Source organism: Protopterus annectens, chromosome 8.part1 (genome assembly GCF_019279795.1).
Source record: "Protopterus annectens isolate FY-2018-M chromosome 8.part1, PAN1.0, whole genome shotgun sequence".
Classification (NCBI taxonomy): Eukaryota; Metazoa; Chordata; order Ceratodontiformes; family Protopteridae; genus Protopterus; species Protopterus annectens.
The window spans coordinates 223,668,735-223,695,558 of NC_056742.1; positions in this window are offsets into that span (position 1 = coordinate 223,668,735).

Consider the following 26,824-nt stretch of genomic DNA (forward strand, 5'->3'; position numbering starts at 1 on the left):
ATCCATGTGATCAAGCATACCAACTCAAAAAATGGATAAGGGGTTTTAGGACTTTGATGGAGTTCATTTGAATAAATCTAAGCCCAAATCATTCAATCTGCAGCTCAAACTTGTTATTAACGAAACATTTGTCCAGAAGTTTATTTGACCTGCACAATGAATTACTTGCTCTGAGGCTGTATTGATATTTTCCTAAAGGTTAAAAATCATAGGCTGTGACCAGCTTATGTTATGGGTTTGAAAATGGGGTTAGTCACTGTTTACACACCATGTTTACTTTATTTGGCCATTATATCAAGAGATGGTATGAAAGGGGAGGGATGTGAACTTAACACCCCTGTATTTCCCCTTTTCTACTTCAGTGGCCTCTTATTAAGATGAGTAGGGCTGGAAGCTCCACCCCCCCAAGTTGTTTGAATCACACATCCTATTCTACATGAGCAAAGAGCAGAAAGCACTAAGATTGAATGGATATTGTGGTATCCAAGAGAGCTTGGTGTATGCACTTGTACACTATTTAGAGGGGCCAGCATGGGCTATGTGATATTGACAGGCTCCCTGTGTTATGTTCAGGATTCATGGGTACTGTTAATACTCAATGATTTTACAAGGAGTTATTACTAGCTGGCAATGTTTAACTTAGTGTCATTAATAGACTGGTCACAAATGCAAATGGTACATTTATTTACTCATCACAGGGGGAGAAAGATAAATGTGCAAGCATAGTAGTGCAATATTATGCAATGCATATCAATGTAGCTATCAAAATCAAAGCAATACACATGTCAATTAAGTAATAAATCCTATTACTGAGCAGGAGAAGTAAAGCACACTGGCCTAAAATTCGGCACAGTGCTGCTTCCATCCGATTCTGTTCCTAAATGCCTCAACAACATTCATAAAGTATTATGGAAACTCCTTTCACTTTAATGCAGATAAAGACATACATTTACAACAAATGAGTGAAAAATTCTGACTTACATCACACACACACACACACACACTTTTCCCGTTACTAAGAAATGCCTATAATATATAAAACTTATTTATACTCTCAATTGAGTATTTGAAACAGTATGACCTATCCCACTGTCCCACTCGGTGTAAATGTATCTGCTTATACTGTGGTCCAAAATCCCTTATCCAAATTAATATGCAGTGTAGCAATTAGAAATTCACATTCAAACTCATTGTTTCCATCCCATAATAAATGGGAACTTGCAGAAGCAGATTAAAGTCATTATTTATTCCACTGCAGTAGTAAAAGCAGACCAAGCCTCCTTTAATAAATTAAATTTGTTGAACTCCTAGTTATGATCATTGAAGCATATATTCAATATATTTGTGCAAATTGGGAATTTAATAATTTACTGGGCACTGAATGAATAACTAATGAGGGGCTTTCAGCCCTTTGCATTCATTCACAAACAACCTTTAGATGTGGTTGAACTTGCATTTCAGTGCTTTACATTTGTAATCTTCTTACATGTGCTTCACCATCCAAAACTAATATGAGCATTTCAGGTGATGTCTACCTGTAGTGGGGATGAAAAACATAAATGGGAATTTTCACAAAGTGCCATTTTCATAATTTTATTCATAGAAGTAGCAATTTTGGATTTGCATCATTCCATGCAGTTGTGAGTAAAATTCTATGCATGTTGTACTCCTGTAACATACTATTGTTTCAGCATCACATGAAGAAATGTGAACTATGCATCTAGTCAGCACCTAAACAGAATAACTTGCTATTCTAATAGATCAAATGTTGACATTAGCAAAAGTATTTTGATATATATATATATATATATATATATATATATATATATATATATATAAATATATATATATATATATGTATATATATACATATCTTCAAGGATAACGTTTGAGCCATAATTGGAAAATATTTAAAAAGAAAAAAGAGACTGACATTTTGAAGAACACCCTTTTACACACACCAATTTCTCTTTCTCTCTCACTTCCTGACAGGCAGGCACACACACACACACACACACACACACACACACACACACACACACACACACACACACACACACACACACACACACACACACCTGTTGATTTTAATCCATTCAAAACTAAGTAGATAGCATGCTCCTACTTAAATACAATATAAAGGAGGGATAAAGAAAGTCAGGAACTGTACAACTGACCCACTGATGTATTAGCAAATCATCAAATCATACTGGAAGGTACAAATGTGACATATAATGCCACATTGAAATGCTGTGACTATAAAAACAACTTCACATAACACTTAATGACCAGTCATCAACACTGTATTCTTACGTTAGTCTGATTGCTTTGTTTGGCTGATACTATGCAAAGATGGTGAACTACTATAACAAAGGGTCTAATTCCTATGTAAGCATACAACATGTAATGGACATAAAGCTCATCCTTTACATTGTAATTAATTTTGTTCTTTGCTGGAAATGTCCATGGTTTATACTATCTGCTGAGCTGTTTGCCACTGCTCTATTTTCACACTCCTCACCAACTATACATATATTTCTACAAACTAATCCACTAGTACATACAGATTAGACATCTGCATTCATAAATATATATATATATATATATATATATATATATATATATATATATATATATGTATGTATATATATATATATATATATATATATATATATATATGAGAGAGAGAGAGAGTATATATGTTATTATATCAGCAAACGTGATATTTATAAAACATTCGATCATTTTAGAAATTCTTCTTTTTTTTTTTTTTGCACACTTACATACCTCTAGTACTTTAAAAGATTTCCTAGTTTGGTCAGATATGGTTTAAATATTATTCATCTTGTCTGATTGAATTAATTCTTTGCAACACATTTGGACAAATTTTCTCACTAATTAATTCCTATTTCATCCGCTGTTAAATGATGTGTACATCTGAGGATTATTCAGCATTGTTTCCCTGTTGTGTGCTCATATATTAAATGTTAAGCGCTTTTTAAGCTTAGGCTGTATTATTTTCTTGTAATACACTTATTAAATTTCATGCTGCTACTTTTACATATTAATGCCTAATTAATCTTGCAATATAGCTAAAATAAAATGAGAAAGAGCCTATGAGACAAATAGTTTGCTTGTTACTAGGACAACAGATGAATAATTCCTCATTTTGACTGCAGATCATATGATATTAATTCAAACTATTTGCATATCAATAGATGGGATGCAGATACATTAACCCAATGGATTTTCCTTGGATCCGAGTTGCTGTTATCAAGCTTCTTTTATGCAGTTATAAGAGTATGAACACCTGGACTGTGATATTATGTGAACTATATTTGATTTTGCATGCTTAGCTCTTGAAAGTTGCTTTATCAGTTCTACCTGCTGTATACTCAATTGTATTGATAACAGCTAACTGAAAAAAAAAAAACATGTTTATAAGAGAAGGGCTGCAGACCTGGCAGTTTAGCCTGGTTCATTGGTCTGAATCAAAGTTGTTTGGGCAGCTTACAAAAATCCATTAGGTATTGAATAGCTTTGAATCAAGGGTCACTGCATCATTCTTGTAAATTTATCTACAGACTATTATTGGTTTTCGGAGCTGCATTATTGTTTCCTAGCAACTTCTTTCAACACTGATCAAAAAAAAAAAGAAGGTAAAAGATAGGAACCAGATGTTGCAGAATTTGTTAAATACAGTTCATTTTCCTTCCAGAAATGTTGATATACATCATTTAAGATATCTTTAAGATCTCATATGAGGCTTCTTGATTCATGCTATGTGTCCAGTTACAGTTTTACACACTGTCTGTAACCAGACCATCTTTAATAACCTGCACTTTTTCAAAAAGGAAGAGAATACAACAAACATTGTTTTGTTAAATAAATAACAGCCTCCAACTAGATTTTATAGCTGATAAAATAGCGGCTTGGGATTTAGCAGTCAGCCTACAGGAACAACTGAAAAGTATAAGGGATATTTATTTAAGATACTAGATGAAAAGCCAAAACAGTGTGTTACAAACACATCAGAGGTGTAATGAATGCAGACAAATTCCTTGTTAATCAATGCCCATTTTCTCCTAAACCACAATAAAAATTGCTTGCCTTCTGTAGCATATGTTTTTTAATTCTAAAATATGTTTTCGTCTGTACATTCTCAGCAGTTTTCTTGCTCCTATCTCCCCTTTTTGAGAAGGAGGCACTCTTCTTCATTTTAATTGGGTTATTTTATTGCTGCCTCTCTCACTCACACACACACACACACACACACACACACACACACATGTGTGTGTGCATGTATGTGTATATATATATATATATATATATATATATATATATATAGGTCTACTTCAGAATGTCGACCGTTCAGAATGCCGACTTTCATATGGCCAACACCATATGATCGACATTTCAAAAGACCAACATCCTGAAATAGCACATTTTACCTACCTGTAAACACAGTAAAACTGTGTTATCTAGGGGGGGGGCTGCACCTCCCCACATGGGAGGCTGCACCCTACACACCCCCTGCTACTTAAATATTCTCACTCTGAGATTGCACTATAGTGCAGGAAAGGGGAATCTCTCAGTCCCACACTGTAGCGGGATCTAGGCTATCATTTGTCAGCCTTTCAAATGTTCACTTGTATGGTGTCGGCCATATGAGTTTCGAACATTTGAAAGTTCGAACAAATGAAGGGCTCCCATATACATATTATACATATATCTTTTCTCCAAAATGGCCTTGTAGCTCCTGGGTTAAAACATTGATCTATTAAATCAGGGGTCATGATTTCAAACAATCATCAAAGCCTCTGCTTGTCCTTTGGGGAACTTGGGGTGGGCATAATGGTTAAGGTATTTACCTCACACAAACATGTACAGAGTTTAATTCTCACCTCAAGGGTAGCTAACCTAGTACTTGCCTATGAACATATGATTCTACATTGACCTCAACAGTGACTAAGGTAAGTTACAGAACATGTAGGTGTTGTAAGTTCCACATTTGAGGGTGGGAGGCTTCATCACCACATAATGCACCAGTGTTGGACAAAGATTGATTAGCAATCTTCTGTTTGCACTATTTGGCGCATTCAAGGAGAATCGTTTGTGTTTTTATCATACCCATTAGGTGCCACTTCCCTATTAAGTTCTTTTCATCCCTGCCAATGGTTTTTGAAGCAGACTGCCACAAAGAACTGTGATTTGCTATTATTTGTGTGCAGTATCTGTTGAGGTGGTCTATTTCTTAGTTGAGATCTGCAGAACTATGTACAGATCTTCAGATGTAGCATCAACAGAAAGTTACAGTGAGAAATTTTTTTCTTTATTACAGATAAGTATATCCTTAACACTTCAGAATTTTCCCAGTTCTTTATTTCCGTTCCAGTCATGGCTTTGGCCACAAGTTTGTCTGATCCATTCATGCCATGTCCTTTTCTGTGCTTCACTATGCCACCTCCCACTGGGCAACATAATTGATACATTATCGTTCCATTCAATTTAATCCATTCCAGTTTAGGGCTGACCTCTGTTCCTTCTACCACACATTCTGTATAACTTCTAATTAAGATGTTTGTGCCATGTGTAGAGCGATATACTTTTAACTCTTCTTCATCTAAAAGTCACATACATACGCACTGGATATCTGAGAATCCACACTGTGTCTTGCTGTGCATTGCATTTATAACATTTTATGTGGTCTAGATTTTTATTTGACACCCCTTGATGTCACAAATACTCTTTTATCAAAAAGAGACTGACAGTATGTTCAAATTAAATATTTTGGGTGGAAGGGGACAGAATAAAAACAACTGTAGGAACAATGTAGGCACAAAGCATTTTCCATAGTAAAAATGGATTAAAATATCTTATGAAATGAATAAAGGAACTCCTCTATGCCAGCAACCAAAGATATGTTGGGTTTTATAATTCTGTAGCTTGCTATTTGGAAATTAGGTTTGCTTAACATCAAAAGGATCAGGTGATCTACATAGGGGTTAGCGTTCATTAGTGCTTTGGAGTGTGAATTTTATGTCACAGTATATTTTGTTCTTTATACATCTCTGATTGACATTTTACTTACTATTGTCAGTAGGAGAGAGAGAATTACATTTAATTCAGGACTAAATTTAAACTTAAAATGATCAACAATAGAAGTAACTGAAAATGTGGTGCTAGAATCACCTTCCCTGTCATCAGTTTAATGAATTGTGCTATATGTTTCAGATATCTGTAATAGAAACAGGAAAAATGTGGAGTAGAGAGTGATAAGCGCCTTTTATTGTTAGCTTTTTCATATAGGTTCATAGGTGTGTACTAGGTTAATGGCCCTGGAACCTTTACAAACCTAGCCCATAGGATTACCCTGACATCGTGCCACATGACCTTAGTTCCAAGTGCCTCTGTCGAGTAGAGCCACTGGAGTGATCCCCTGGGTGAATTTTCTATTTCTCATCCACTCATCAAGGTTTCTCTTGAAGAGGCCCAGTAAGGTGCTCTGTTTGACATGTATGGGAAGTTTATTCCATAGCAAGGGCAGTCTGTGGGTTATGAACCTGTGCCTCCAGCACGTTCTGTTGATTGTGGTAATGAGGTTGAGGTCACTGGAGCATGTGATGTGGAGGGATTGGGATTTCTTTAGATGTAGCATTTCTAAAAGAGCTGGATCAGACATGGCTTTGTATGTCAAGCAGAGAGATTGCCTCTAAGGAGGTGATATGAGACAGAGAATAGTTGGAGTTTTTGTCCATATAGGACAAATGTTTAAAGCCTAGAATCCTCTTTGTGAGGTACTTTTGTGGCCTCTCCAGTTGTTGCATGTGTCTAGTGAGGTACATGCCAAATGGGGTGTTGTACTCGATGATTGGCCTAATGAGGGAAGAGTAGAGGGAGACAATGAACTCTTTCTTCCTGGATGCAAAACCCTTAATAATCATATGCGCCACATAGAAGGACTTTCCTACCACAGTGGCAATGTGGTGGTCAAAAGAGAGGCTGCTGTCAACCTGTGTTCCCAGATCTCTTATAACACCTACTGTGTTCAGTGGACTACCATCGACGTGGTAATTAATGGGAACCGAGTTTTTCCCAAAGGGGATGATGACACATTTTTTTGGCATTGAGCTTAAAGCCATGGTTCTGACACCAGTTGGTGGTCTCAGTGAGGCCTTTTTGTAGGATGTCAACATTACTTGGGGAGTTAATAATATCTCCCATCTTGCAATCGTCTGCAAACTTTGTTAGCCAGAGACCCTTTGTGTTGGCCTGAACTTCAGAGAAGTAGATACCAAACAGGAGAGTACCCAGGACAGGACCCTGTGGGACTTCACTTGTGACTGGTCATCAGTCTGACTTGGATTCTGCTACTTTCACACTGTGGGTTCTATCTGTGAGCCAGTTTGCAACCCACCTAGTGATACAGGGGTTGATGTCTATCTTAGTGAGTTTTTCTATGATTCCTGAATGGGGAATGGTATCAAACACCTTGGCCAGATCAAGGTAGGCTGACCTTGCCTTCATCCACAGCTCTGGTGATTGACTCAAAGAAGTCAACCAAGTTTATCAGGCATGATCTACCCTTCACAAAACCAAACTGTGTGGGATCCAGAGTTTGGAGATTCCCTATATCCTTGTTTATTAGGTCCATGATGATGTGTTCCATAGCTTTGCATATCAGACTCGACAGTCTAATGGGGCGATATCCCAGGGTCTGTAGGCACGCCTCCTTTGTGGAGAGGGATGACTGTAGCAGTGCACCATTCAGTAGGGACAAAGCCTGAGGTGAGGCTGTGATTGAACAGGGCACACAGGTGAGGTGCCAGTTCACTCTGTAGTTCATGTAAAACACAGCCAGGGATATTGTCAGGTCCCATGGAAGCTGTATTCTTGGCCTTGGACAGTGCTATTTTAACCTGTGCAGCAGTAATATTGGGTGCCTGGCAATCTACTGGTATTGTGATTGGTCCTTTGAGGGAGGAGAGAGGGGTAAAGGTGGCACTGAATCTGTTGGCTAGTATATTGGCAATATCTGTTGGCTCGGTATAGGAGGTACCATTGTGCAGTAGCTCAGAGCAAATCTGGGTATTGACGTGGAGATTTTTTACATAGCTATAGAAGGTCTTGTGGTTGTCTTTACTGTCTGCTGCAATTCTGTTTTCATAGCTAGCTTTAGAGGATTTGATGAGGGATCTCAACTTTTTGTTGAGGCTGATAAGGGAGTTTTTCCAGTCTTGGGACTTCACCTTATTCTGCATTAGTTTCCTCCTTCTGTTGTAGAGTTTGTTTATGGTAGGTAGGGGACCACCAGACTAGCTTCCTTTATTTGGAGAAGAGCATTTTGGTTCTATTGGGTATGGCAAGATCCATGCATTTGTGTATATGTTTATACAGTGCAGTGATGTATTATTCGGCAGTCATGCAACTATTCCGCATTTGCATGGGTGCCATGAGGTTAGCCATCTCTGTTTTTAGGAGCCCAAAGTTAGCTCTGGAGAAGTTTTTCATGGTGGTTACCTTTGCGGGGGGGGGGGGGGGTTGGGAGGGATGTGGATTTCCAGGGTGATTAGTTTGTGGTCGTATCTAGCCAGGGAGGAGTTAACTATTGGTGTAAAGCAATGGTCGCCCATGTTAGTAATGACCAGGTCAAGGATGTTGCTACCTCTAGTGGGGGTAAGAACAAGCTGGTCCAGGGCATTTGAATTAATGAATTCCAGGAAACGTTGGGCAAGTTTATTGGTGCATGAGTAGTTTAGCCACTTAATGGATGGGTAGTTGAATTCGCCCAGTATGAGAGTGTTAGGTTGGGCAAGTTCATTGGCGCATGAATAGTTTAGCCACTTAATGGATGGGTAGTTGAATTCGCCCAGTATGAGAGTGTTAGGTTGGACCCTAATATTCTCCAATGTACTTAGGAACATGTAGTGTGAGTCTTGGGACATTGTTGGAGACCTATAGCAGGCTATGACCTAAATCGCTGTCTTACGCAATGTTAACTGCACTTGAAGTATCTCTGATCTGTTATGCTGGGCTACCAATCTGGAGGTGTGCATATCCTTTATGAATATGGAAACACCACCGCCTTTGGAGCTTCAGTTCAAGTTCTGGGGCTGAAAGCTGCGGAATGAGTTATAGCCTGATAGTGCAGGGGTGCTTTCTGCTGCCTTGAATCAGGTTTTTGTTACAGCACAAATGTTGATGTTCTCCAGTTTAAGGAGTGCTTCAAACGAGTGCATTTTCAGACTTAGACTTCTAGCTTTGAGTAGCATGACCCTCAGATTGCATTTGTTTGTAGTTGTTACAGTGAAAATTTGGTCTTTGGGAAAAAGGCACTATAGGGGTGGCAAGAGCCTTGGATAGTATCCAGAACCCCAAGGGTGACAGATGCAGGCCATCTCTGGCAAAGCATCGAGGTTTGTTAATCATGTCATCCCAGGCAGACAGATATTGGATTCCCTTAGAATGACACCAGAAACTTAGCCAATTGTTGAAATCAATCATTTTCTGCTTGTTCTGTGGTATTATTCTGGGTGATGGTAGGATGCTGCTCAGGGCTAGGATCATACCTGCCCTGGCTATATAATCTGAGAGCTCCTCCATGTCTCTTTTCATGTAGTCCAGGGAGGTACGTCACAGGTCATTCACAACCACATGTACAATGACAGAATCATATTTGTACCTGTTGTTGAGGGACCCGAGTGCGTGCGTTATGTGGTGGATCCTGTCACCTGACAGGCAGCTGACTCTTACTTTTATAGAAACAGATTTGCTAATTGTTTTATTTGCACTATCTTAGATTGCCACATGAGATAAGACATTGTATAGAAAACAGCTATATTTCCTAAATAGTCATGGCTAGTTAACTGATGATTGTTTCATTAAATCTTTTTTAACACAAAAAATGTATATACATACATATATTATGGGTCTACCTGAAAGCATCAAAAGCCCACAATATCGAAGACGAAATTTTCAAGATGAAAGCATCAAATCTCAATTATTTGGTCTTCAATATTGTTGGCTTTCGATGTTTTGAAATAGACTCGTATACATATATGTATCATCACCAATCACTTAAAGTTGGATCCAGAAAAAAAAAAACGTGTGTTTTATTTCTTTATATATACAATGAGTGGATGAGTTGCAGGGTATTGCTGCCATTGATTGTGTGATTGTGTCTTTCGGCTTTTCCCAGTTAGGGGTCGCTACAGTGGAACTCCGGTCCGCTAATGATTGGCAGTAGAGTTTTACGTGCTGGCTTGCCGGGCCTAACACACAACCTTCAATGAAGGAAAGCCCATTCACGCATGTTGCCACACAGAAGACGCTCTAACTGAGAATCGAATGGGCAACGTCTAACTGTGAGGTGACAATGCTACCACAGCACCCCCACCAGTCTTGTAGGGTATTGCTGCCATATGATGTTATATTTGGTTTTCCAAAAATGTAGAGAACACTAATTTGTATCCCTTTGCTACCTGCAAACATCAGCACTGTGTAATCAGTTGTCTTTTTCATTCTCCTGTGGGTGAGAACCAACTCTGGAGAGTATCATTAAAGAATCCATCTGAGATTTTCTTACTATGAGAAATAACAACTGCCCTGACAGATGAACCCATGCATGCAGACTCTAGGGACCTATAACACACCATCTAGTGTGGTAATGTACATTCATGTTCATGCTTACATGAAGGCTAGTGTACAAACATGGCTGTGCAGGCTCATGCTCATGGCGTTAGACCATACAGTACATGCTATGCATTTGTCTGCATCTCTAGTAGATAACGGAACTGTAGGACCCCTGACAGCCTCCCCTTCCCAAGATAAGTGAGTCAGCATCCGTAGTTCATATCAACTCATCCATGTCCAGCACCATCAGTGTTTGAGAGCCAGGATGTGTTTGCCCAGTTCCAAAGAGGTATAGCTCAGCCAGCTTGTAGAAATATATGCTCAGACTGAAGTTACTAGAAGCATCTGAACACCGAATATTCAGATTTTCTGTTACATCCCTTTAAGATAAGAAAATACCTCCTCTGTTTTGCTGCAGTTAATCAAATGCTTGCAGATGTATATCATTTCAGATTTATTACTCTACCTCTCAAAAACAATGCTTTCATGGGTACATTTCTTAGTTGTAGAACAATGCACATTTTCATTTGATATCTGAAAACAATGCAGTTTAAGGACTGTTTAAATTTCCATCTGCTAGGTTTAGGCTTACACCAGTAGCTTTGATTGTCCCATCCTTACAAGATAGCTTCAGATGTTATTTTTAAGGATAATTGTTACATTGCATTCATAACAAGAATAAGGTAAAGCATAGCTGGATGTGGGTCTTAAAGATGTCAGTCTTCCAGCCCCACTTGAAGGGCAGCCAAAGGTCCAAGGAGAAGGAGAATGGATCCCGCACCATGGTTCATTACTGCCTGCTGGAAGTCTGGTACTAAAGAACTGAGCAATCCATGCATTGTTTTTTTCTTTATACAATAGTAAACAATAGCCTTTCTTCACTGACTGCTATTGGGATTGCATTTTTTTGTGCCTAATATCATCAGTGTTGATGTTTCTTAAATGTTTTTGTAAAGGCAATTGTGAGAGTTCTTCTAATAGCTATATTTTACATTGTTTATTCTGCTTAGCAGAAGATGCTGATGATGAAGTGAATTGTAAACATCAGAAAACTTTTAGAGAGAACATTCTTTACAGAAGGCCTTGTAGTCTGTGAGCATTTGTAGAGCACCGTAAGGTGTTAGACTTAGCTCCGGGTTACTTGAGCTGTCCTCAGCTGGAATCCAATTCAAAGTCTAACTTCAAACTAGTTAAAGAAACAGAAAATGTAAGCTGAAGGAACTGCCCAAATCACCATTTAAAAGCAAAAGGAAGCTGGACTAACCAAAGAAAATGATCATCAGGAGACAGAATTAATAAATGGCCAAATCCTTAGCAATCTTACCAGAATGTTCCAGCGAGGCCTGCTGTCCCTGCAATTGGGTGGTGATGGTTCATTTACCCTTGTTAGTAGCAATTTCTCTTATGGATACAGTCCTGCCTCAAACCAGTTTTTCTGCAAAGTAAAATGGAAGGTAGTTACCCCAAATAAGATTCCATCTTTCTGATCTGGGTCTCCTGTCAAGAAGCATAAATGAACCACAGCTGGATACCAGTTCTCTGATACCCACAGAAGGTAAAAATGAGACTCCCCTTTCTTTCATATTGAGATTGTCATTAATTTGCCAACAAATCTACTAGATGTATCAGATATTGGTGTATAGCATGGGCAAAGACAGACATTTTCCCATGTGAGACAAGCTGCTCGCTGAGTAGGCATGTAAACCTCAGATATCAGTAGAACAGATACCATGTAGATGGGCATCAGTGGCCTTGTCTCCTAGTTTTTTTTAGAGAAAATTTGCTGGCAAACATTTTACCATTTTGCAGCATGCTACTTTTATTGTTCCCATGACCACAAGTCCTTCCTCATCTGAGAGTCAAGGGCAAAAAAGAGGAGAAAGCCTCTTTCCCCAAAGGATCTTGTTGTTTAGATGTGTAAGATTAAGCTCTATAGTGTACATAGTAGATATCCTCACCTTGGAATTTGATACTGATGGTGAAAATATTATTTCCTAAAACTTCTCTCCCAAAGATATCTCAGTCTCATGAAGGGGCAGTTCAAGTTGAGGATTCAAAGTTGTCATCATCCAGAAAAGATACTCTGAATTACTGGGCATGCAACAGTCTGGAGCATTAGTCAAACCTACTGTAATACAATAAGTCAAAGATATTTTTGAAAGTGTTGCACTCAGCTATATGCTCATCACTGATAAAAAAAAGCAGGGAAGATTTAATAGGTTCCAGGGTGAAGAGGAACAGCAGCATATATATCTTATTGTGGTCTAGCAGTTGTTTCCATATAGACAGCTCTGCATTTGAAAGTCTTTCCTAGATACAATAGTTTTACAAGTGACAAAGATTGAAGAATTTTTGTACAGATTCAACAAAATTATATTTTGTCTACAAACCTGGAGATTAAGGTCATCAAATATTTAACATACTTGGCCCTGTACCTAAGGAATTATCCTGAAACAAACAGATGAGCTAACCAGGGTATTCAAGATGTCTCCCCAAAAGATAAAATTTGCAGACTTTCTCAGGCAGAAGCTAATGTGAAGAATCCTGTAATAAAATGTGGACATGACATGGTGGATGCATGCTCCAGAGTTCTGCGATGGACATGTTTGACCACAAGCACATCCCAAAGATGCTAAGGAATGGCTTCTGTATGCACCCTTTGGTAAGGCTAACATGTCTGGGACATTCTAAAAAGAAATATTAAAATAAAACAAGAGAAAGGCTATCCTTTGTCCACCACATGACCCAGCTTGAGAGACCACAGTGTTTCCTTACCAAAACTATCAAGAGAATGTACTCCTTGAGGTATCCTGATTGTCTTAAGGTGTTCTCTTTCTTTTCTACTTTTTCTGGATATTAAAGTATGAACTTAACATTGCCTACACAGCCTTTAAAGATTGGATTCTTTGTAACCGCCTGCACATCAGCAAAACTAATTCCACCCTAAACAGCTGCTTCAGAGACCAAAACTTCAAGGAAAGCATAACTAGGACTTGTTTCTGGGTTAGATATCTTTCATACTGAATACTTGTTTTATTAAAGAGGTTCCCTTACAGTTTAAACACAGTAGTGCTATGGCCTTTAGACATAACTGGCAATTTTAACTACATCTCTGGTGTGGCCTTCTCTACCCCTTAAGAAAAGGAGCAGTAGGTAGGTGGTCTGGGCATGCAATTAACTCATAGCTTGGTAAATTGGTCGGATCTCTGGTTAGGCTAAAATGGTCCACTGGATCCATGGCCCAGTATGAACCTACGGACTGTGCAAATGCTAAATAAAGTCACCTTCCCCATTTTGCTCGTATTATATGAACAATCTTTCTAAAGCCAGTCTATTTTGGGGGAGGCAAAACATGAGATATATAGTTATTGCAAGCCGATGGAGAAAAAAATGGCAGAAATGGAAAGATAAAAGGGGTTTCTTCAAACATTAATAAAGTCATAGTCTAGTGAACACAATTTTGTTCTCTAATAAAATAGGCATCACTCCCATCTATAACCACCTTCCTCCAACAATGACTTCTTTGTCAGAAATCTTGGAAGGAAAGGCCTCCATTTTTCAAGAGCAGTAGTTCCTCCTAATTATGGTCAAACAGCTAAAGAAGATAGTAGCTTTAGACTTCATTAAGGCTCTGCTGAATTTCTCTCCTTTCACAGCATATCAGCACTTGCCAGTAGCAGGCGGCAGTATGTCTTCACTATTTGAAGATACTTTTCTGCTGCTTTGCATGGCAGTAACTAAGCATTCCACCACTAGAAAGAAGAAAATAATGCTCATGATAATTACTGGTACCAATGAAAAGATGACCGGTGGAGAAGTAATCATAGTCTCTTCTAAACAAGAGTGTACCTAAAACAAAAAGTGAAAATACAAATCCTTCAGGTAACACCCCATGTTCTTCTGAAAAATGCTTTCCTATTCACTCTGAACAAGAATGATTCCTACCTACATATTTCTGGTTATGGAACATATAAACACTTCTAGACGTTTAATGGGAACATCTCATTGCAAATCCACTTTCAAACCCTTTGACCTTTCTACTGCACCTGTAGTCTTCATAAAATATACAGTTCCAGTACCTTCCAGTATAAGAATGCAATGTATTTCTGTTTACCCAGTACTGGATAGTTGCTCAATTTAGTCCTGCTCCACAGGGTAACACTAGACGTAACCCTCAACTGTGCAGAATTTTACAGAATGTTCCTAGTTTGGCCTTGTATTTTTGCCCTGTTCCTTTTAAAATTTTAGATTTTCTGGTAAATCACTTAGGATTACACTTAATAATACTAGTCATTACGGTTTCATACTTAATGACAAGAAAATCACTACAGTGTAAAACTAAAGCCATAAGCAAAACTACACACTGTTGGAAAGGCTGTTGGAAATAAAATTAGAAATTCCCTCACTGGACAATTTTTTTTTTAAATCCGAAATAATAATAATTAAGTGCTTTTGTTCACATTAGTAGCAAACTTCATCAAAACAATAACAGTCCACTTCCTTATATAACTATTCCCTAATAGCATAATACAATTACCCAATCAAATCCATCCAAACCTGAATATGAATTAGAATAAATAATGTGTAAGTTAAAAGTTAAATAATTGATTTTTTTTATAATTATATAACTTACTACTTCAATAAAAATATTTTAGTCAATGTTCCTAGCTACAAAATAATCACAATAAAAATAATGCTTTAATAAGACAAATTAAAAAAGTTGAAAATATATATTCATACATTTCTTTAAAGGGACCTAGTTTACACCATACCAATTATCTACATTTGTCCTGATTTCAACACCAAAATACTATTAATAGAAACATTTTCATTAATACCTGGATATTCCATTAATTTTCATTTCAGCTACAATAACAATTCCTTCCTCTCAAGAGTGGCTTCCCAGTCCCCTGCTCTAACACATGCGATACTTTCTCTATGATGAAAAAAAAAAAAAACTTTTTAAAATTCTTGCACCTCAGAGTGGGTTTGTATAGGGCATTTTTCTCGGTTTACCTTTACAAAGCCGAATCACAGTGGTGCGAATGCTCATATGAGTGACTCGAAACCACGAAAGTAAAAACAGCGGCAGATCATAATGTTAGAAAATCAGCAAATCGAAAAGCTAATTCACTGATTTTCGAACATTAATGTCAAAAACAAAATGTAATAAGGTTTAAAGCAGGAGGGCAAGCCCTCCCTTCACCCCCCACTTTAATATTCTAACTCCGAGATCGCACTACATTGGGCATAGGGACCATTTCTCGAGGGTCTATGATAAATGAACGAACAATCATAATGTCGAGTACAACATCGACACACTATGGTCATAAGTTCAAAACCTTGAAACCTTAAAAGCCTGAAACAAACAAAATCGAAATATTTTGTTTGTCCCACACCATCCCTACACTAACATACAAAACACACACATACAACCAATGCATACAAACCCCTACACACTCACATCATTAACCAAAATGATTTTTTGCCATTACCAGTACAATACAGAGCCCAAATATCGACGCGGTCCAACAGCCGAGGAAGAAGAAAGAGGAAGTATTCAGGAGAGATAACCGAGGTAAGGAGAAGGAACAGGAACTGAAGCAACTTGTATTCAATTTTTCGAGTCGTGAACTGACTACGTGTGAAGCAAATCTTTTGAACAAAGGACTTTCCTTCATTCCATCCCAGAGTAGTAATCTTTCAGAGGTCCTTATTGACTTACGCCTTTTTGTGAGAACCTTAACATTAAAATTATTGTTTAAAGATGCTAATACGTCTAATTTCAATGTTGGTGAACAATTTAAATGTAAAAGTATGTTTATACCTACTCTTTCCTCCAATGTTGAATGTTTTGCACAGTTATGTGAACAAGATTTATATGATTATTTTTCTAAAGGTAAATCTAAACATGTGTTTCATAATTTGGATGCAAATGAGAAACTTTCACTTAAGAGCTTACAACAGGATTTGAGCTTAGTGTTTAAACCAGCTGACAAGGGAGGAGGTATAGTGGTAATGGACTCCCCCCTTTACACTAAGCTAATGTTAAATATGCTGAATGATGATGCAGTCTATAAATGTATAGACCATAAGCAATTAATATATATTGTGAAACAGGTTCATGACACTTTATATGACCTTCTCATGTGCAGACAAATTTCCAAGGAACTATATGAATATTTTTTGTTAGATTCCCCTTTTATTCCCGTGATTAATGGCCTTCCAAAAGTGCATAAGGGGGTTTTTCCACCTCCCTTACGACCAATAGTATCTGGTGAAAAATGGGTAACTGAGAATATTTCTCGTTACATTGAATCTAAATTGGGACCTTTGGCCAGAAAAATACCTACCATTTTAAAATATACCCATGAACTATTGAATGATTTACAGACTTTAACTGAAGACAATATTTTGCCTTCTTCTATCATTTTGGTATCACTTGATGTCAAAAATCTTTTTACAACTATCCCTAATGAATATGGGATTGAGGCCATCAGGGAATTCATACATGTAGATGGAACACTCGATAATGACTCTCAAATGTTGATTTGTACACTACTAGATATGGTTTTGAATAACAACATCTTTTTATTTCAAGACATTCTATATGCACAGACATGGGGGGGTGGCCATGGGCACCCCCTGTACGAATTCTTATGCAAATCTAGTAATGTATCAATGGGAATGTAGGTTTTTGTTTGATAGTGCATTTTTCAAGCACATTTTACTATACAGACGTTTTGTAGATGATATACTAATATTCTGGAAAGGAGACAATGATTTATTGGGACATTTGGTCCCCTATCTAGAATCTACAACTGATTTCTTGAGATTTACTATGGAGAAATCTGTTAACAAGATAGATTTTCTAGATGTTACCATTTTTAAAAAAACTAGATGGTGTAATCTCCACTACTCTATATAGGAAACCCTGTTGGAGAAATGCAATATTACATTATAATAGCATGCATCCACGCCATATATTTCCGAACATTGTTAAGAGTCAGTTTTTGAGAATCTCCCGTCTACGTAGTAATGACAAAGATAGAAATGCACAACTAAATATAATAGATGGGTTATTTGTTGATAGGGGTTATTCTAGCTCTCTGGTTAGAGATGTGAAAAATTCAATCTTTTGTTCCAAATCTCAGACAAATGAATGTCAGAGATCAAAAACCTTGTGTAAAACCAACTGGCATGACACTAAGGTAGCCTTTACAACCAGATATACTAATGATATTAAACACATTAATAATATCATTAGGAGAAATTGGAATGTATTATTGTTAGATACACAAGTAGCAGAGGTTGTTGGCAAAAGACCTACTTTTAGATACAGGAATAGCAAAAGTCTAAAGAGACTATTATGCACTGAAAAACTAAATAGACCTGTCTTCGATATTAGACAGTCTTTGAGACATGGAACATATCCATGCAATAGTTGTAATATGTGCAACTTTATCTCTAAAGACCAACAATTTACTGTACCATACTTAGAGTATACATTTACACCTAATTTTTATGCCAAATGTAACTCTAAGAATTTAGTATATCTGGCTACCTACGTCGCATGTGAGGCGTATTATGTGGGGCTAACATCTAGAAGATTGAAAGATCGCATTTATAACCATAGTTATGATATGAGGAAAATGAACTTAACAAATGCCTTGGCTAAACATAAATATGCATTTCATGACCATGATTTTAAATTTAGGGCACTACAGATAGTAAATAAAAATAAACGGGAAGGCGACAACATGGGTTATTTAGAATTGTTTGAACTAAATTGGATCCTAAGACTGAGAGCACATATTGAACCAGGGCTCAATCAGGCAGTAAGCATAAAACCAATATTGGCCAGACGTAGATAAATTATGGGCATTGGTCCCTATTTATATTTCATTTAAAATACTTGAGATGTTTTTTAACTTATGTAGTCGGTTTTTATGAGTGTTTTATTGATGTGTTGGATATCTAGCCTGGATATATATTTTTCAACTTTTTATGTTTTATGTTTAAAATTTTTTAAAAATTATATTTTTAGTTTTAAAGTAATAGCCCTGTATATATGCCCTTTCTGCAATGCTATTTACATACGTTAATATGAACATTTTTAGTGATATATGAATTGAATGGTTTGAGTATATTTATATATTTTTTATATATTATATATACATTCTGCATTTTTAGTTGTGAGCAAGTTATGAATATGTGTCATCAAATAATTACATGCATTATTTTATTTTATTACATATATTTTACAAGTCTTTATGAAGTATATTGCTTTAAAATGAAATAGTGGAATAATTGATGTGCTATTTTAACTAATTAATTGATTAATTGATTCATTAGATAAATTGTCTTGCATATAAATATCTGCCAGAATGAACTGATTTACAAACCTGAAGAAGCGTACCTTGGTAGTACGTGAAAGCGCTTGTTTCGATAATAAATACAGATTTATTATATCCATTGTCGTGGTGGCTTCTATTTCAGTCGTTTTATTTGCTGTTACGTGGATTCTCCTTGCTCTGGTAGAAGCCTTTGGATGCTAGTATCCTGTTTGTATCTAGCACTCACATCATTCAAACACTTACACACCTACACAAACACACCTACTTTTAAAATAAAGTGGGGGGCTTCGTCTCACCCCCCCCAATGTGGAGGGCTGTGCCCCCCACACTCCCCCTAACTAAATATACCAACTCCAAGATCGCTGTACATTGGGGAAAGGGCAATTTCTCAGTAATCACAACAAGCAATTACCAGGAAATAGCCCTTTCCCCAATGTACAGTAATGTCAAAGTTGGTATATTAAACAAATCAGCCTCTTACCTAGCCATTCCGAACAGTGTAGCTTGCCTACATCACATGCTACACTGACTGGAATGGCCGAACAAAACATTTTGGAACTCCAAATTTTGGCATTTGGAGTCTCAGATTTCATGAACGATCGATCAAAGGTTGTCGAGTATGTTGTACTCAACATTTTGATTATTCGTTCATGTAACATGGATGCTTTCCCGATCCCCACTATAGGGCAATCCGCTCCAAAATGCCAAATGGACAATGAGTGAATTTCAATGTGCATTCACTCATTGCACATTTGATCCTTTTTCCTTTCAGGGTTTGCAAACTTCGCAAACTGTCATTCAGACAATTGCTGTTCACCCTTGTGTAATATGCACAAATGAAGGTAAACCATTTTTATCATCTTTCTTAGCTAATGCATAAACATGTTCATAAATTCTGTTTTTTTAATGTTCTCTCTGTTTTCCCCATATAGAAAGTGTCAGAGGATAAACATTATGCTACATAAACCACCCCTTTATTATTACAATTGTATCTTCCCTTACAATTAACTTACCCTGGGATGGTTGGCTATAACAATGTTGCTTCCTTCAAGAAGTAATCTGCATTGTGTGCATGCCCTGCACTTTGACACCACACTATTACTAAATTTTCTTTCTTTATTTTCACCCCTTTCCATGATATACTCCAAATTCGTACCCCTCTTGAAAACAAACCTAGGTGCAACTCCAATACTGTCCACTAGATTAAAAGTCCCAAACATCCCCTTTCAATTATTTGAAATATTTTTTATTATTTTGTTAGTCCCATTATATGTTAATACTAGTACTGTCTTAAAGCTATCACTCTTCCATGAGGTGGTACTCATATAACCATTCCCTCATTGGACAGGACCTTTCATCCCTTGCCTTTAAACCTTCCTTGACCATACCCTGGGCAAAATAACCTGGGATAGCCCCAGTCCCTAAAAATTTTGATAAGTTATTCTGCAATCATCATCCTCAGATGTCATCCAGGACAACCTCACAAGTTGGCCTTTAACCAAAATTCTTGTGAAGTGCAAATAACTATTAGACCAGGTAGCCTTCCTAAAAATATTGGATTTAAAACTTCTTTTATAACAATCCTTAATAAAAGTAAAATACAGAGAATTAATTTTCATTCAGTTGTAATCCATAGTAAACTTCAAAAAGTCGTTACATTGTTAATATAATACTAATAAAATTCTACTAGATCAAATGTCCCCTTCCATAAAATTAATATATAATCAAAGAATCAGAAATATGATGAAATAAATTTACAATGATAATTGTTATTAAAAATGTATTTATTTTTGCAATACCATAAAATATTGATTGCTCCCATTGCCAGCCTTCTCTTTTGCCTACAATATTATTAACTAAAATCATCTCCATCAATTTTATCACAAAATTAATTGAATCATGGCTCATATTGGTCCCTATATATAATGCTTCCTGAAACTATTCAAGTCCTTCATAATGAGGAATAACTGTAAAAAGATCTTTTAAAACATATTTCTTATCACCAAAAAAGCTCTTGAGTGTAGAATCTACCATTTCTGCCAAAGTTTCTATCTTCAACTTATCAGAAGCAGTAATGCACCTACGTGGATGGTCATTTACATTCTTGTGAACCTTTGGGAACCCAAATATTGATGGAATAAGAAGTTATGTACTCACCATAACGTTCAATCTGAGTAGGTATCTTCATTTGTCTGCAACCTTTGGGATACGGATCCGATCTCGGATCTGAGCCGGCAACTTTTACCACAGCATAGATCCGAGCTCCTAGCTCCTCCATTTACCCATAATCCCCTGCCATCTCTGACTGACCTCAGATCAAGTTTGCCCGATATAAGCATTGTTATTGTGCCCCGGAAGGGGCTTATCCAAGACAGATCCTATAGGTCAGGGGGAAGGAGGGGGGGATGGTTGCAGACAAATGAAGATACCTACTCAGATGGAACGTTATAGTGAGTACATAACTTCTTAATCAGAAGTAGGAACTTTATTTGTCAGCAACCTTTGGGACAGAGTCCCCAGCTACCTGAATCCTGGGTAGCCTTTATGGAAGAACATTCCGGAGCACTGCAGAGCCAAAGGATACCCTACCTCTGGAGACAACATCCAGTTTGTAATGGCTGATAAAGGTATGAGATGAGGCCCAAGTGGCTGCGGAACAAATATCATCTAAGAGAACCCTAGATTTAAAAGCCGCCGAAGTAGCGACGGCCCTAGTAGAATGAGCTCGGACTCCCTGAGGTGCAGGCCTTCCCAAACTCTGATATGCTAAGAGGATACAACTAGCAATCCACCGTGATAGTGTAACTTTAGAAATTGACTTGCCTAAACTTGTTTTGGCAAATGAGACAAACAACTGGTCAGATTGCCTATGACCAGCAGTTCGATGAATATAAAAACGTAATTGTCTGTGCACATCCAAGGAATGCAGTTTGTACTCTCCTTTGTTCTGGTAATTGGGACAGAACACGGGAAGATTAATAGATTGATTAATATTAGCTTCCGAAGATACCTTAGGCAGAAAGGACGGATTGATCCTGAGGTAAACTCTATCTGGATGGAAGGCTAAATACGGCGGTTTAACACATAGAGCCTGAAGTTCAGAGACCCTTTTAGCTGAAGTAATGGCCACCAAGAAGGCCGTCTTCCAAGAGAGGTATTTAAGATCAACCATAGCCGCCGGCTCGAAAGGGGGACTAGTCAAGGCTTGGAGAACCAAAGACAAATCCCATGGGGGTACTACCTCCCTGACCGGAGGTCTGAGAAGGAAGGTACCCTTGAGGAAAGTTTTACAAAGCTTGGAAGTAATTAGATGGCCCGATTCATGCCCTACATGATAATGCGAAATCGCTGCTAGTTGTACCTTGACTGTAGAGCAGCTAGCCCCTTGATGATAAAGGGTAGTTAGGAAATCCAAAACCGATGTAAGAGGAGCCATGAAAGGATCCAAGTGATGGCGCTCCGCCCAGATGGAGAAACGTTTCCACTTACTTCGGTAGACTCTTCTGGTGGAAGGTTTATGTGCTGTTACTAGGATGGCTTTGACTGGTGAGGAGATTCCAGGAGTCCTTATCAGGAGTGGAACTGGAGCAACCAAGCAGTCAGCTTGAGGTTGACCAGGTTGTGGGCCGGAAGACCCAGAGGGTGAGTAATGAGATCCGGGAGTGGATCCAGAATCCATGGTGGATGAATCAGGTGAGACCACAGGTATGGGAACCATGTTTGACGAGGCCAGAATGGGGCAATGAGGATCATTTTGCTCCCCAGCCGACTGGCTTTCTGTAAGAGTTTCAGCATCATGGGCAATGGAGGGTAAGTGTAAAGGAGACCGGGAGGCCAAGCATGTACTAGAGAGTTTCTCGGGGACTCCCCCTGAGGGGGGATTAGAGCGAAGTAACTGTTGCATTTGGTATTTGAACGAGAGGCAAAAAGATCGCAACAGGGTTGCCCCCATTGGGCAAATATTTGTTTCGCTACTAGAGGATTGAGAGACCATTCGTACGGAGTCAGAATCGAATGACTGAGCCTGTCTGCTAGGATGTTGGACCGTCCCGGAATGTGCGTTGCAATAAGAAAGCGGTTGGTGGAAATCGCCCATTCCCACACTCTCATGGCCTCGCGACAAAGAGGATAAGACCTGGTTCCCCCCTGTTGTTGATGTACCAGACAACCGACATGTTGTCCGTTTGTACTGCAATCGTCTCAATCGGAAGAAGGCTGTGAAGTGCCTGCAACGTCAAAAGCACCGCCCTCATCTCTAGGACATCGATATGCAAAGAGGTCTGTATGTCATTCCACGTGCCTTGGACCGTTCTGCCTGAATAGTGCCCCCCACCCCGGGGAGAGGCGTCCGTGGTCACTGTGGCGACGGGGGAAGGCATCGAGAATGGTCGTCCCGTGTGGAGACTCAGGGACTGGAGCCACCACATGAGCGACCCTCTGCAAGCCCTGCTTAAAGGAATAGGATGGGACAGGGGGTTGCGAGACAGGGACCATTGTACTTGGAGGGTCCACTGCAGGACCCTCATATTTAGGCAGGCTAGGGGCAGTAGAGGAATAGCTGCCGCCATGGGCCCTAGAGCCCTCAGGATCAATTCCACAGGTGGAGCAGGAAGTCTGAGAATGGCCTGGACATGCAACCTCAGGTTCTGAAGCCGATCGGGAGTCAGGAAGGCAAGCATTATTCTGGAATCCAATCTCGCCCCTATGAAATCTGGGACCAGAGAGGATTTGGTCATGTTAATAGTCAACCATAGACGTGGAGCAAGGATGAGGAAATAATCCCTGCCTGAACAGAACAGATGCCTTGTTGGGGCAATGAGGAGCCAGTCGTCCAGGTACAGAAAGACCTGAGATCCCTGAAGCCTCAGGTGGGTCGCTATGACCACCAAGACTTTGGTGAACACCCTGGGGGCTGAGGTGAGACCGAAGGGAAGGGCCCTGAACTGAAAGTGACTGGCTCCCAGCCGGAAGCGGAGGAACCTCCTGGAGCATCTGTCCACTAGAATGTGGTAGTAAGCATCCTTTAGGTCTATCGAGCACATCCAGTCGTTCTCCCATAATAGGGGGAGAATAGATTGTAAGATGACCATTCGGAACTTTTCTTTGGGTACTGCCAGGTTCAGGAGAGAGAGATCGAGAATGGATCTCAAGTCCCCCATCTTTTTTGGCACCAGAAAGAACCTGGAGTAAAACCCTGATCCAAACTGATCTGGGGGGATGGGTTGGATGGCTCTTTTTTGCAAAAGCTGCTGAATTTCTGTAGCAGCTGCCTCCCTTTGATTGGGTGGTACATCAGGGAGGCTTTTGGTTTTGGGGGTTACAATAAAAGGAATTTGCTAACCTCTGGATATGATGCGAAGCACCCAGCGATCTGTTGTTATGGACTCCCACATTGCTAGGTGCTTCGAAAGACGCCCCCCGACTGCCTCCAGAGTGGAGCAGCCGGGCAACCCCTCAGGGGTTCTGAGTGGGCCTCTCAGAGAAAGGTTCTCTGGACCCAAAATTTCTGGGTCCCCCTCTGCCTCTTGGGCGGCATCCTCCCTGTCCTCCTCTGCCACGAGAGGACTGGTTGTCCGGAGCAGACTGGGACTGATGCGATTTTTGGAACCACATCTTCTTCTGACCCTTTTGGTTCTTGGAAAAGGACCTCTGGGGAGCAGAGAAGCGGACTCCGACGGCAGACAATGTCTTCCCGTTTTTCTCGCTCTGAACTAAAGTGTCGTGAACGGTTTTGCCAAACAGTGCAGAACCATCAAAGGGGGCATTCGCAAATAATGCCTTAAAGGGTTCCGAGAAGTCACAGTGTCGGAGCCAGGTCTGACGCCTAATTACCAGGCTGGCTCCGCCAGCTCTAGCGGCTCCTTCAGTGGTGTGTGACAAGAGCCGCATAGAGGTGTTGGAAACTGAATGTAGAGTAGACATTCGGGAGGAGTACAGTTGCTTGTCTCCTTCCGACATGGACTCTGGGGGGGGTGTGCAGCGTATTCTTTTATTAGATCTCGCTGCATCTGGATGACGTGTGCCATATAGTTCAGCGCTCTCATGGAGAAGGTTGCTGAACTAAAGACCCGCTTCCCCAGGCGGTCCATCGCTCAAGAGTCCTTACTCGGCGGGTGGACCACAGAGCTCTCCTGAGCCAGCTCTCTCTTGGTGGCCACCACCACCAACATGGCATCCACGGGGGGACCTCTGCTCCAGTGGGTTCTTTCAGCAGGGGGACTCAGGATTCTATCCGGGCGCTTGGGGACTGGCTCTACAGTGTTCGGCTCCTTCCAAGCCCTGGTGGAAATAAGGTCCACCAGGGGGTCGGGGGGGGAGAGGACACCCAAGAGGTAGATAGCCCTGCTTCGAGCGCCTCTAGGAATATGGACTCATCGGAGGAAGCCTTGGGGGCAGACCACCCTCCCTTAATCCTGAGCATTTCCATGATGTCTCCAAAGGAGACATCCTCGGGGGGTGACCTTGGGGAGCGTTCCCCTTCATCTAAGTCCGTATCTTCGGTAAGGGACTCAGGTGAGTCCACGTGCCTCCTCTTACACTTGGCTTTGTGAGGGACCTCCTCGGGGGGGCTGTCCGAGGAAGACTCACCAGCAATATCACGTTCCAAAGGAACACCCAGAGACGCTGAAGCAGGCTGTCCCGAAGGCCGGGTGATGGGAGCCTGGACCAGCTGAGAGGGAGTGCAGGGGCGAGCTGAAGCCAGGACCAGAGGTCCGGATGCACTCAATAGTGCCCTCACCACCACCGCAAAAACCGAGGGGGAGCTACTCTCGATAGGCTCCGAGAGTCGGCTCCCACTCGGATCCGAAGCGGGGACCGGATCCAGGGCCGAGACCCTCGGATCCGAAGGACCCATGTGCTCTGACCGGGACGGAGCTGATGTCACACAAAGTCCCTCGGATCCGAAGCTCAGCCCACGGCTCCGAGAGGTCGGATCCGACAAACTCGAGGGACCAGTCAGAGCCAAAGTAACTAGTACTGTCGGCTCCGACCCACCCCCAGATCCGACGTGGCTCGGCTCTGAATGCTCCGAACCCGGGAAGCGGGACGGAGAAGGAGCAATTGGAGCAACAAATGGGGTCGAGCTCCCCCCCAGAGGGGGGGCAAGAGCACTCCCATCTGCAGCTGGGCCTGGATGAACCTCTTCATCATCCGGTCCATGTCTGCATCTGACATACTGAAGGTGGACCTCGACGAGGCCACCGAGGCAGACCTAGAGTGTCGCCTCGATGACCTCGATGGGGACCTGGTCGCCTCCTCACCAGGTCCCGGTGAAAAACAAGGGGACTGGAGCCGAGGAGGAGGCGATCCAGAAACCCTGGCTGGAGAAGCCCGCTTGGCAGGCGGGGCCGAGGAAGAGTCCTCGGCCCGCCGCTTATGGTGCTTCTCCTTCCTTTTGGTTTTTCCGGCCTCCCTCTCCTCCGGAGCCGAAACGGGAGGTTGAGTCCCGACCAGAGGGAGGGAGACAGGGGTGGCTACTACCGAGGGCTGGGTAGTGGCCACAGAAGAACCAGAGGCCGAAGCCGAGTCCGGGGGCAAAAGGCCCACCAGGATCAGCTTCGACCTCCGGTTCTTAAGTGCCCTGGGGATGAACGCTGCACAAATCGCACATCCCGAAAAGAGGTGTTCAACCCCAAGGCACCTAACGCACCGGGTGTGGCCATCCACCGGTGAAAGCTTATGGCTACACTCGGTGCATTTTGAAAAGATGGCTTTAGGGGCCTCCGACATGTTGTACAGAAAATACACTCACTAGGTCCCTACACACACCACAAACACACACTACGAACCAGCGAGGGTAGGGAGGAAAAATTTCTACAAAAAAGATATAAAAG